General features: G+C 39.0%; 1 non-coding gene across 1 annotated transcript; it reads left to right on the top strand.

Moving 5' to 3' along the window:
* Window positions 1–5,226: 5,226 nt before the first annotated feature.
* On the top strand, window positions 5,227–5,333 carry LOC111727024. The gene has a single exon (XR_002774670.1). It is a non-coding gene; the product is annotated as a U6 spliceosomal RNA (small nuclear RNA).
* Window positions 5,334–13,269: the final 7,936 nt, after the last annotated feature.

Below are 13,269 nucleotides of genomic sequence, written 5' to 3'. Positions count from 1 at the left end.
AAGCCTGCCATTTGGTTTGCATAAAACAGAAGTAAAATCCTAAAGCTCCACACTTTTTCATCGTTTTCCCAGCAGACCAGTTTTCCGAGGACTCGGTAATTCCCATTGCTATTCTCATGTTAGTTACATTGTAAAAAGCATAGAAAAATAAAATTCATGTAATTGCTCTATCAACTGCCTATAACCCTCCATTATGGTCTTATTTAAAAAATGCAAGGGATCATTTTTAACTCTGAAGAAGTGAAACCATTTAACGTGATCTGACACTTCTGGGATATCCTGCATATCAAACCTTTTTGGTTCTCTCTGTGAAAGGAACTATTCAACTATATGCTCATCAATGTTACCAGCAAATCAGATGAAAGGGAGTGATGTTAACTATAGGGGATTGAAATTATGATGGAAAATGCCCCTTTGCATAGTTCCTGTGGAGAACTGGACAGTGCAATCTCAAAAGCAACTATTTAGTCACCGGCCTAACTTCCTCCAAGCCGAGAGGGGTAAAATAACGTTCTTCTGTTATAGAATTTTGCCACATCTCTTCCTTGATTACAGTCATCTTTCTTTTAAGTTGCTGTTAGAAACCAACTCGAAAAAAGCCATCCAATTTGAGTGAAGGCCATCTTGTCATTTTAAAGACAAAAAAATGAATTTGACATATCTTTCCTGCATGTCACCTCTTGAATTTGAAGAATTTGAAAAGGCCTTTGAAAAATTAAATTTTAAGATTGTACCGTGGACTGGAAAGACATTTTTGAAAACTGTTTTTGTTTTGATTTTTGCTAGAAGAATTTTATTCCTTAGCTGATTGAAACTAGCTGAGGAATTGTTCGAAATTGTCTTCTCCTCTGCCACATGGCAGGTTCTTCCTTTCTGCACGTCTATCCTGTCAGCTGATAGAATTTTGAATGGGTATTTCAGATGTTGAATATTATCTGAGACTAACTCAATAAATTACAGAATGAAGATAAACTGTACTTCAGCTATTAAGCCAGGCAGGCCCAATGATGCCCAGGGATTCCTGCTGCCTGTGAAATCCAGCATGAGGTTTTGATCAGTGGAGGTAATTTATTAGAATCTTACCTTCTCAATACCACTGGTGAGGCCCAGGTATAGAAACAGCTGGACCCATTCACTCTTTCAAGGCGTATGGGGATTTTACAGCCTCCAGTGCAATCCATAGCACTTTATGTCCAGTGAAACTCCTAGTGAGACAATGCAAATGCATTGCTCTTGTTATTGAATAAAAAGATGACTTACCTCCGATTTTTTTTTTTTTTTCAGAGTCTCACTCAGTTATCCTGGTGTTGAGTGCTCCGGTGTCATAGCTCACAGCAACCTTAAACTCTCGCCTCAGCTTCCCAAGTAGCTGGGACTACAGGGTGCCCACCACAATGCCTGGCTGTTTTTGAAGATGGGGTCTCGCTCTCAAACTCCTCAGCTCAGCGAACAGTCTGCCTGCCTCAGCCTCTCAGAGTGCTAGGATTATAGATGTGAGCCACCTCACCTGGTCTTTCCTCTGACTTTGATAGTTACAAAATTAATCTGAACCAACTTCCGAGGGGTTGGGTTCTTTGCCTGGTTTGTTCCTGTTACCTTTTTGAAGGTTATTTTATTTGCAAATAAACAGAACATGGGATTTGCATTAGGCAATTTTGCATTGCTATGAAGAAGTACCTGAGACTGAATAACTTATTTTAAAAAGTGGTTTATTAGGCTCAGGGTTCCACAGACTGTATAAGCAGCATGGAACCAGCACCTGTATCTTGGGAAGGCTTCAAGGAGCTTCCAGTTGGGGTGGAAGGTGAAAGAGAGGCAGGGATGTCACATGGTGAGAGAAGGAGAAAGAAAGGGAGGAGGAGGGAGGAGCCAGGGTCTTTTGAACAATCAGCTCTCCCAGGAACTAATGAAGGGGAAACTCACTCATAACCTGGAGAGGGCAAAAGCTTATTCACCCTACCCTACCTGGTGACCCAAATACCTCCTGCCTCAGGCACTAGAGATCTAGTTTCAACAAGAGACTTGGAGGGGGACAAAACTATCCAAAGTATAAGGGGATTAATTCATTCTACAATGATTCAAACAGCTTTACCACTTTATGCCTGTGTTGCCTTGGGGCAAATTGCTGACCTAGTTAAGCCTCAAAATCTTTAGGTATCAAATGTGGGTACAAACCGGTACCTCCTTTGTGAGATCGAAGTGTGATATTAAAAAGGTAATCCATGTAAAGTTTACCGTAGATTATAGTATAGTTCATTGCCTCTCAAATTTGAGCTTACACCTACTTCCCCTAAGGATCTTGTCCAAATGCAGATTCTTATTTAGTAGGTCTAGCACAGGACGTAGATTTGGAACAAATTTCTAGCTGAGGCCAATGTTGCTATTCCAAAAAGAAAACTTGGTAGGAAGTTGTAAGCTCACCTAAAAGTTATTTTGATAAATATTATTTTAATATCATCATCACCTTTATTGTTATTAATTTGTCTTTCCCACTAAATGGAAGCTCAGTAAAGGAAAAAAAGACAGAGACTAAGTGTCCCATAAGAACTGTTGTATCTCTTTACCCACACTGTGCTCATACTAGTGTAATAACCAAGCCCCCAGCCCTTGACCCCCTCCCTAAGACTAGTGGGGAACAAGCCCCCTACCCTAGAAAAAGAAACCTCTCCTAAGCCTTTTATTTCCTGCCCTCTCAAGGGTAGAGAAACAGCCTGAAATTAAGAAAGTATGCAGGGAGGGGTTGATTCCAAATAAAGCCCCAGGTGAAGAGGTCCCAAGTTGTTCTCAGAAATTTACCCAACACTTGTTTTGTACCCCCTGAACTGTGTGACCCCCATCTTATGATCATGAAGTAATGTACTTGTGATGTGTATGTAACCCTCACCCAGAGTTGTGTAAACCTTTATGATGTACCCTTACCTTGTGACCCCTGAGCTGTACTGAATTGTGCTAACTGCTATGATTGGCTTCTGTATTGTGCTAGCTGCTGACCCTGCAAAATAATAGTATAAAAGGCTCCTCACCCATTACTCGTGGCTTCTTGTTGGCCCACCACAAGAGATCACTGCAGGTGCACCTGCAGGTGTATCAAAATTATCAATAAATTTCTATTACTTAATTATACCTGAAGTGGGGTCCATCCTTCTCTCTCATCTACTATCCCATTTCACTAGGTACTCAATAAATATTTGATAATTAAATGTAAAGTACTCTCTATTTGCCTGTAACACATTTTTTCTGCCTTTTTTTTTTTTTTTTTGAGAGAGAGTTTCACTATGTCACCCTCAGTAGAGTACTGTGGTATCACAGATCACAGCAACCTCGAACTCTTGGGCTTAAGTGATTCTCTTGCCTCAGCCTCCCAAGTAGTAGCTGGAACTATAGGCACCCGACACAAAGCCCTGCTTTTCTTGTTGTTGCAGTGGTTTTTGCTGGCCCAGGACAGGTTTGAACCCGCCACCCTCTGTGTATGTGGCTGGCGCCATAACCATTGTGCTAAGGGTCCCAAGCCTTTGCCTATTTTTTTTTTAGTAGCTTGCCTTTTAATAGTGGAATAAATTACACACTATATCTTCTACTACCTGGGTTTTTTTTTTTTTTTTTTTTTTTAGCTTTAGCTGAGTTGTTATTTTCCAATTCCAACCTCCAATTCTAATTAATGTGTCATTTCTTGGAATTTTGACAGCTCCTCCTCTTACTTCTATCGCACATGTATCATCTGCTTGTCTACTCGATTTTTGTGGTGTTATGAGTAAAAGTTGTTCACCATTCATATTTAGGAATATGAAACTTATCACTCAACATAGCCCCTGCACATAGTAGGCATTCTATGAAACCCTGTTGAAAGGGACAATAAATGAATGAATTATGGTGACGAGGTCCCCTATAATGATCAGCTTACTAACATTTGGGTGTTTGAAATGTAAGAGATAATAATTTTTGTCTTTTATTATTCCACAAGTGTTACAAAAATAGGACAGGTTGTCTGTCCTCATCGCAGGTGCGGCCCAAATTCAGGATTAGGAGCAGGCAGCCACGTTTTATGCAAACTCTCTCACTTCCTGGAACATGACCTTGGGTGGGTCAGGCAGCCTCTGTGAGCCTCAGCCTTGACAGGAAGGAGCCCTACAGCAGACTCAGGCCAACTGTTCTCTGAAGGGTCTGGGGCTGCATGTCCATTCAGGAGGGACATAGCTAAGGCAAGAGCTTTCTGATTCTTCTAGACATGGTTCCTGCAGGCTATGGGAAAGGAGACTTTTGTTGGATTTGGTGTCAGCTGCTGTCATCTCATCAGTTCTTTTCCTACCCCAAAACCCAGGGTAGAGATTGACTAATTGGAGGACCTTGATTTATTAGTTCATTGATACCTTGTCCTGAAAAACAGTAAATCAGAGAAAAATTTGAACTACCCCCTCTGAAATTTTCTATAAACTCTAATCTCCAACTGATGTGATTCAAATTGTTTAGCTGATTTATCAGTGCCATAAATTTTCTCAGGGCTGTCATTCTCCATCCTAGCTGCACATTACAATCGCCCGGTGGGGTAGGGTGGGGTGGGGTGAAAAAAATACTGATGCTAGGTGAGAACAACTGACTTATATTCTATTGGAGTCAAACATCTTTGTTTTTTGAAAGCGGCTTAGTTGATTCTTACATGCATTCAGAGCTGGGATTCACTGTTTTTAGCAGATAATTGTGTTATAGAGGTACCTACACATCTGATACTGTTGCTGAATGGATTTTGGTAAAAAAGCTTTATCTAACGTTTAAAATATAATTACTGCTTTGCATATAGTAAATCTTTAATAAATATTGGTTGAATAAATATTAAACTGTTAAGCTACTACTGTTTAAATCACTGAACTGGTGGAAAGAAAAACGGAGAGGAACAGTATCTTTTGGTTTCTTGTTTCAAAGAAAACATATGGTTCTTGTTGCTAAGGAAACAGTCACCCATTCATGTTCTTCATTCTGTCTTTGGGTCACGCCCAATGTTGATCATGTCAGGACTTCAAGAGAAAAGTAATTTTTTAATCATTTGATAATCAAGTTTTACTGGCTAAAAATATTATTGCCATATTTTGTTACATACCCAATGGCCAGGACTGTCATACTAAGCACTAGGAATTATTTTAAAGCAGTCTCATAGAAAAATAAAGATCCTACTGGAGGATGAATGATAATTGTTTTGAGACTAGTTACAAATACTTTAAAATTCTGTATGCTGTGCTGGCTTCAGCAACACATATACTAAAACTGGAATGATACAGAGAAGATTAGCATGGCCCCTGCGCAAGGATGACCTGCAAATTCGTGAAGCGTTTCATATTTATTCCCTCAGTCTTGAGAAAGGTCGTCTATTTGCTGAGAAAAAAACAGACGGGTAAAATTCTGTACGCTACAGAAAAGGGCTCACATTAAAACAAAGTCACCAGGGACTGGACAAGGGTGAAGGGAGTGAGGGCTACACAGGGCACAAACTCAAGGGGACGCTCCTAAGATTCAAGTGGGTTCACCTTCAAATGCGTAGCTTAAGCACTTCCCTCACCTCATCCGCTCAGTCCTGACAGACAATTCTAGGGCAAGAAGACATTCTGTTCCTACACATTTTAAGAAGGAAAAAACGTGATTTCTCTACATTGAACTATAGAAACTGGAGAGCAACAGAGGTGATTATACAGTTTGGAGTGGAGCCAAACTGCTGAGGTTAATATCTTTGTTCTGGGGCAGCAGGACTTAATGACAGCAGTGAATGGTCAGGGCCTCAACTACACTTCTCATCTGTAAAATGGATGCCCATTTGTAACTTCCTTCCCCACAGCTTAAGCCCTACCCTTTGCTGGCAGAGATCCAACTCTTTTCAAGTGTTCACCTATCTCCCCCATGAGTCCTGGGTAAATTCTAGTTAATCTAAGACAAGCGTGTTATCTCATGCCCTTTGCCCAAGATCAGTTAGGGATGTGACTCATTTGTAGACAATATGACAAGGGAAGAGATCTTTGGGGAAACATTTTCTTGCTCTTAAATAAATAGGCACAGGAAAAAACAGTACTATTTCTTTCCCTGAGTATTTGCTATCTACTGGAGGTGTGTGGAACCATGACAGGCATTTTTCAAACAGAAAGAGAGTCACTGGAGGATACCACCAACACGATGAACATAGAAGGGCAGAATAATAGAAAGATCCTATATCTTTGAATTCAACATTAGGGTATTGATTTGACTAATCGTGGAACTTAGTTTTTATGCTGTTTGAAATACAAACTCCCATCTGTCTCTCTCTCTCACACACACACATATACACACAAAGGCCTCTTATTATTTAGGCCAGTTTGTCAGGGTTTTCTGTTACTTTCAATCAGAGCACCTTGTATCCAAAATAATCTTTTTGTATACTTGGTGAAGAAACTCAAAATGTATTCCACAATATTTGGTTAAAAACAAAAGACACACACACATACAAAGGGGACAAATAATTTTAAGAAAATGAATTCTTGTGAACTCAATGTCTTAGACCAGAGTGTCTCAATTTTGACACTATTGATGTTCTTAGCTGGATAATTTTTTTCTGAGGTGGACTGCCTAGGCATTATGTGATTGAACGTCCCTGGCCCCTGCCCACTAGATTTCAGTAGCTCCCCAAGTTACATTTGTAACAAAATGTCTTCAGACATTACCAAATATCTCTGCAGGTTGGGGGTAGTGCAGGGCAGGAGCCAACAAAATAACCCCCCATGGAAAACCACTGCCTAAGACTTCACTTAGAAAGATGGATAGATATAAAACAAAAAGTTCTCATTCTGGAAAACAGCCTGACAGATATTTATTCTAGCCTACTCGATTCATTATCAGGTGTTAAATGCATATTTTTACATTTCAAATGAAAGGTTAGTTATATTCAGCAAACCCCAACTATCACCATGGAGGCAGAAACCTTCCTTGTATTACCATTGTTTCCAGCGTTTTACACGGTGGCAGCCTTATGAGAAACTCAATAAATACTTCAGATAAAGGGATGGATAGTTAGATGGATGGATGAATAAGTGGGAAAACAATCTCTTAAACTACTTTATTGTCTTAGAGGCAAAACAAATCCAGTCAAAATCAAATTTGAAAACAACTAGATGATGCACTATATGGTATCAATGAAGTGCTGCAGGAATCTGCAGATTAGGGCCACCAAGCAGAGCTAATGGTAAGGACGCAGAAAGTGACTTGAGAAAACAAAACAAAGCAGTCCCCAGAGGCTACAGAAAGGAATAAAAACCACAGTGACAAGGCAGAAAAAGGTGGTGATGGAAAACAACAGGCAATTTGGAATTTTAAGTCAGTAGGCTTCAATACCAGGGATGTGGAAGAAGAAGAGAAAGGGAACGTACTCGCAGAAAAGGATCGTCCAACCAATGTTTCCACTGGCACTCCTAACATCTTTAGTAGTTGTTTTACTAAATTTGAAGAACAGCTATAGTAGGTTTTGGAGAAAAATGTCTAGAAACTGCTTTTCTAGGAACAAAGGACATTTGAAACCTGTGGACCAGCCACTGATAGACTTAAGTAGACTGAAGGAGAGAGAAAGAACTAACATGGAGCTAGGGGGTGGGGAGGACTGAACTTCACTGGAAGCAGATGACTCTGAGGTGCTGCTGTGACAACACCCTAGAGCCAGGTTAGAACCTAAGTTAAAGGATAGGATTAGAGTGTGGCTCTGGGTGTCGTCTACATGGGGATGAAGTCACACAAGGAATTAACAAAGAGACTAGAGACCAGAGGTTAAGAGTAATCTTTGGTGAGAATAAATAAATGAAATAATTTAAATCATTAATTAATGTTTATAATGAATTGAAAAAATCAGTCTTTGAAGAAGAAAGAAAATTAGGAGACTACAACAGCATACGATGTTACATCATGAGGACAGCCATCAGTGGCATATGTCTTAGAAAGCTGGAAGAAGGCCGAGCTGAAAAACAGGCCCTATGTCTGGCAGGGGGGAGATAGTTAAAAGTACTTAAGGCAGAAAAAAAATATCTTTTCAGTTGTATGTATGACTGGACAAAAGCCTACACAAATGTTCTGTAGCGCTATGTGAGCCGGAAAATATGCTTAAGTGTGATCTATTTTGCAAAAGTCCCAAAGCACAACTTGACATTAGTGGGGGCTGATATGCCAAAAAATGAATTACTAATGTAGACTAAAATAAAACACTATAAAATCTCTGAAGCTATCTTACTGCATTTAATGTTTCTTTTCCAAGAGTTGGACAGCTTTTCATGACTTCCTACGCAAGTGAAATCTGGATCACGTCTTAAGGGAAATCCACCTACTGGGTTTAATTTTACCCAGCTCGAGTCCTCTACCAGAAAGAGAGGGAAGATGAATTGCTTGGGAACTGGTAGCTCAAAGAGGACGTAGAAGCTGGAGACCAAAGAAGGAGGGCAGGAGAAGGACATCACTCCAAACCAGCACTGTTCTAATTGTTGTTTAATGTCAAAAATAACACTTGCCAAACACAATCTTATTTGGAAGCCAAGATAAATGATTCTTAGAGAAGGGGAGCTGCTTTGGTTGAGCTAGCATTTGGGGAACCTGCTTTGGCTCCTATGCCCTTTAACCTTTATGAAAACTCTCTTTGGATCCCCTGGGATACCATTAAAAACAATGTGTTGAACCCATTTACTCTCAAATAAAAACCTGAAGACTTGACATGTTCAAGACTTTATTGGAGATGACCCAGCCAGCTAATGGCTCAAATAGAATTAGAGCCTGATTATCCTGAGTTTCACACATTGTGTGTAAGCTGCAGAAACATTAGGGGGAGTCTCAGAGTAAGGAACCAGAGCCGAGGTGACTTTCCCCTTGACTTTGAACACCTTCAGAAAAACTGTCCAAATCAAGTATTTCTTTTTCTGAACATCTTATCTCCCATTAATTATTTAGTGTGGAAAGAAATACAAATTTGTTTTCTAGAAATGGAATAAGTGGACTAATTTTTGTCACCATCCACTTTGTGCTTCCTTTTAATTGATTTGTACATGACTACATACCAAAGTCTAACAATTAACAACACTCACTCTCTCACTTAAAGATTCTCCGCCCGAAAGTCCATTTAAAGTACATAAATGGAAAGAGAATGGTGGGAAAAGGACACTGTGTCCCCATTTGTACATTAGGAAGAAAATCAGATTAAGTTGTATAGCTATCACTTATCCTTAATACATCAAAACTCATTTGGAAATATTTGATATTCTGACTCAAACATTGGATGCATTTGGCACTCTCTCCTCTGAAGCTTCCATGGGCGTCTATGTGGAAGCAGCATTCATAGGCCAGCTCTGTGTCTACAGGGCACAAACATCACTATCACTCACACTGAGACAGGCAGATTTTATAGTGGTTTATTTTGGTCTACATGAGTATTTTATTTTTTGGCATGAAAGCTCAACCAATGTCAAACTTGTCCTTCTCCCTTTGTAGGCTCTGTGTTTTCTTTAAAAACAGGAAATTGATAGCTATCAAATTTTTGTTTGCCTCATATGATAATAGCTAAGCAATGGCTGGCAACCAACTTTGTTAGAACATTACACTGGAAAGGAACTGAAATGAGACTACTGACTAATACAGCAAAAGAGAAGAGAATTCCTAAGTACTGGTTAAGTTTGTGCTTCTCCTGTTTGTTGCTTTCAAATGGTAGACTAAAAAGCCAGTGATGGTGGTTTCTTTTTTTTCTCCCCCAGCTCTCCTTTGGGGCTTACTGGCCAATAGTAAGCCCTTTAAAAATACTTCTTGAACATTGAGTGTTGCCTTTAATATAAGTCAGACAAAAATGAACTCACTGTAGTCCAGGAGATGATGTCCAAGTCAGGATCCAGGACTCTACGTACTTCCTGTGCTCAGGATGGCCATGCATCATCTCTCAGAGATTATAGGCAAAGGGGACAAAGTTTCCTTATATAGTCTGTTGCATCTACAAACCACGGAAATAATTTGCAGTCAGGTCAAATGCCTTTGGAGAATGTGATTCATTGCACTGTTCATGACCTATACCGAATTTGAGTTGGGAGATCTTCATCTCAGTTTGAAACTAAGTAGATTTATGGGTCTGTCGGCACGGCAAAGTCCTTTGACGTCATCTCAATAGGAAGTGTACAGAGCAGGGAGAATATTAAGGCACTAGCTATGTCTACATTGCAGAAAATTAATTAGTCAACTAAGGCAAACAATAGTTTATTTCTCTAAAAACACAAATATTCAAATCATCCATCTGACTGGTCTTTTACTATTTTAAAGATGGATTAAATGATTTTGCCCATAGAAGTAACCAATGCCTAGCTGAAGAAAACAACACGATGACAATGCATTAAAGATCTTTTCTTTTTGCTTTTTCAATATCAAGCTTTTCATAACATAATGTGATCATATATCTGCATAAGCATACACATATATACACAAACATGTTCATACATAGTCTTCTAATAGAAAGGTTGGTAGGTAAATAGATATACGTATTGATAAATATCAATGTTTAAATAACTTATGTTAAAAGGGAAAAAACAGGATTAATAATATCTATAATGTTTTCCCACATGACTAGTTAACATTAACCAAAACATTTTTTGAGCAAATCTCAAGCTGGACAGAAGAACAAAAGAGAAAAATCCAATGAAAGAAGAAAGATGTTTTTAGAAAAATGAAACCTTTAGCGTTAATATTGGCAATACACGTCTGATACTATGGCATTGATTTTACCCTGAACAGACTTTTGTATTTTATATATGTATCTGTGCGGGGAAATACTGTAGACAGAAGACTGCTATAGACCGAAGACAGACCTCTTGATTGTGCACAGGCAGCCATATTGTTTTAGTATTGTCTGAAGCAAAGACCTTGAGACAGAAGGGATCTGTTCAAAATAAATTAGCATGAAGTTTTAAATTTAGTTAGGAAAAGAAAAGTGACTTTTTTCTGCAAGAAAAGAGATGGCAGAGCACAGCAACATGTTGGCATGTTGGGGATTTGAGGAAGAAGGTCCAAAATGGACTCCCTGCAGTGAGGAGAGACCAGGGCTTTTAGAAAGAGTCATGTCTCATAGTTGGGTTAAGTTGTTTCTAATCCTGGGCAGTATTTTCCCTACATTATCCCCAAGCAAATTATAAAACCTATAAGATACAGAAACACTCTGTTAGTGTTACCCTGGAAAATTAAAGAGAAGGAGCTATAAGTATTGTTGGTGTGAACTGTTGAGGAAAGAGAAAATAATCTACAGGAAAGATGAATGAACACAATTTATAATTGCTCAAATATTTTTTTTCTATCGGAGTGTCTCAATCTATGCCAAGAGGTTGTGAGCTCCAGGATAACGAATCATTTCTGTCTTATGCACTGTTATATCCTAATACTCAGGATCCTGCCCAGTACTTGATCCTTACTAAGTAAACAACATTTGTTGAATAAACAAATAAATGAAAGTTAATCAGAGACCATGAGTTCAAATGGATAAAAGTAATTATAAATTACCTCATTAGGAGCCATTGGAAATACTGGAGACGGCTCTGAACTACTTGTAAACTTAAAGAATAAAGGAATTAGGAAATGCGAATAAGGTTTAGGATATTTTCACCCCTAAATGAGTGGAATACAATACAATTCTAACCACCTGGGTTTAGCATGAGATGCCACAAGTCCTAGACTCAGTCCACCACAAGACTGACCTGACTTCAGATGCCAGTCTCATTTTGAGGGTCCCCGACCACACAGGCCACCCATACTTCTGACTGACTGATTATAAATTTGGGCATTCCTATAACCCCTCAGCCTTGATAACTCATCAGAACAACTCATAGAATGCAAACAAAATGCTGAAATGCTGTATTTATGAGCATAGTTCTACTATAAAGGATCCACTTCAGGAGGACCAGTCAAACCAAGAGCCATAGAAAGGGAAGTCTGGCAAAAAGTAGTGTACAGAGATTTTTGAAGGGTTTCAACTTATCGCTCACCTCAACTGATAAATACCTCATGGAGCCAATGAAAACATTTAATCCTAGTTTTAAATTTTCAATTAATTTATTATTAGTTCTGTTCCTTCAGTCCCCAAAATCTCAATAAAAAGTTGATGTCAGAAATATCTGGGTAACATTGGAATTTTTACTTATTAAGGTCATTGGTGATAATCTCTGCAAATGATTGGATTGTAAATCCAATAAGTAAATCATTCATGGTATAATATCATTGATGAATAGATACAGAAGTCAAATTTGTTCTATTACCAATTCTCCATATCCCCTGCACTTAATATGCAGTCAATAATATGGCCATTTTAAAATCCACAGGCACACACATCTATGTCAGGAAAGAGCTCAAGCACAGTTCAAAGCTTCTGTGAATTAGGTAAACGATTCACATTAAATATTTTAAATAAGTTTAGTGAAAACATAAAATTCTTTTGGGGTCTCTCTATCTGTAGGATCTAGTCAGTATTTAAGAACTCTCACTCTATGCAATTCTGCCTCTTCAGAAATTCAATGACTTCCTAAAGAAATGACAGAACTCTCTCCTCATTATTTGTTCTTTACTCATTGAGCATCTACTATAGATCAAGTATTATACTATAAGATAATCACCTTAAGATTATTAAGAAAATTTAAAACTAGTATTAAATGTTTTCATTGGCTACATGAGGTTTTTATCAATGGAGGTGATATCTTATAGTATAATGTTCTGGGGACATGGAAGTGAGCAGAATAAGCAAGGCTCTTCCACTCATAGAGTTTTGTTCTTGTGGCAGGCTGGGGGTGGAAGACGACATAAAGCAAGCACATTACTAAACAAGTAAACTACAGGCTCTGAAGAGTGCAGTTGGAGGGATCACCAGAAGGGGACAAAGTAAATGAAGAAAGTGTTTTAGAAGGTTCTCCAGGGAAGATCTCTCTAAGGAGGTGACATTTGAAGTGAAACGCAAAGGAAAAGTAGGAGGAAAGTTATTCCAGGCAGAAGCATAAACAAGGGCTCCAGCCTGGAGGAGGAAAGGGGGCTGTTGAGACAGAGGCTCCTTGCGAGAGATGGGGAGTGGTAGCTCAGGAAGCTGAGGGAAGATACTGTGGCAGACCAGTAGAGGCTCCATTGGCCATGGGGCTGATTTATTCTGAGTTCAAGGGACACGCACCGGAAGGTTTTTATAATGTCCCAGTCACATGACCTAATTTCTATTTTTAAATGATTATTCTGCACCCACCATGCAAGACAATGGAAGGGAGAGGTAAGAATGAAAGTACA

This window comes from Otolemur garnettii, unplaced genomic scaffold, assembly GCF_000181295.1.
Source record: "Otolemur garnettii isolate 467f Iridium unplaced genomic scaffold, OtoGar3 scaffold00090, whole genome shotgun sequence".
Taxonomy (NCBI): Eukaryota; Metazoa; Chordata; class Mammalia; order Primates; family Galagidae; genus Otolemur; species Otolemur garnettii.
The sequence above is the reverse complement of the archived record's forward strand: the minus strand, read 5'-3'. Positions and strand labels throughout refer to the sequence as shown.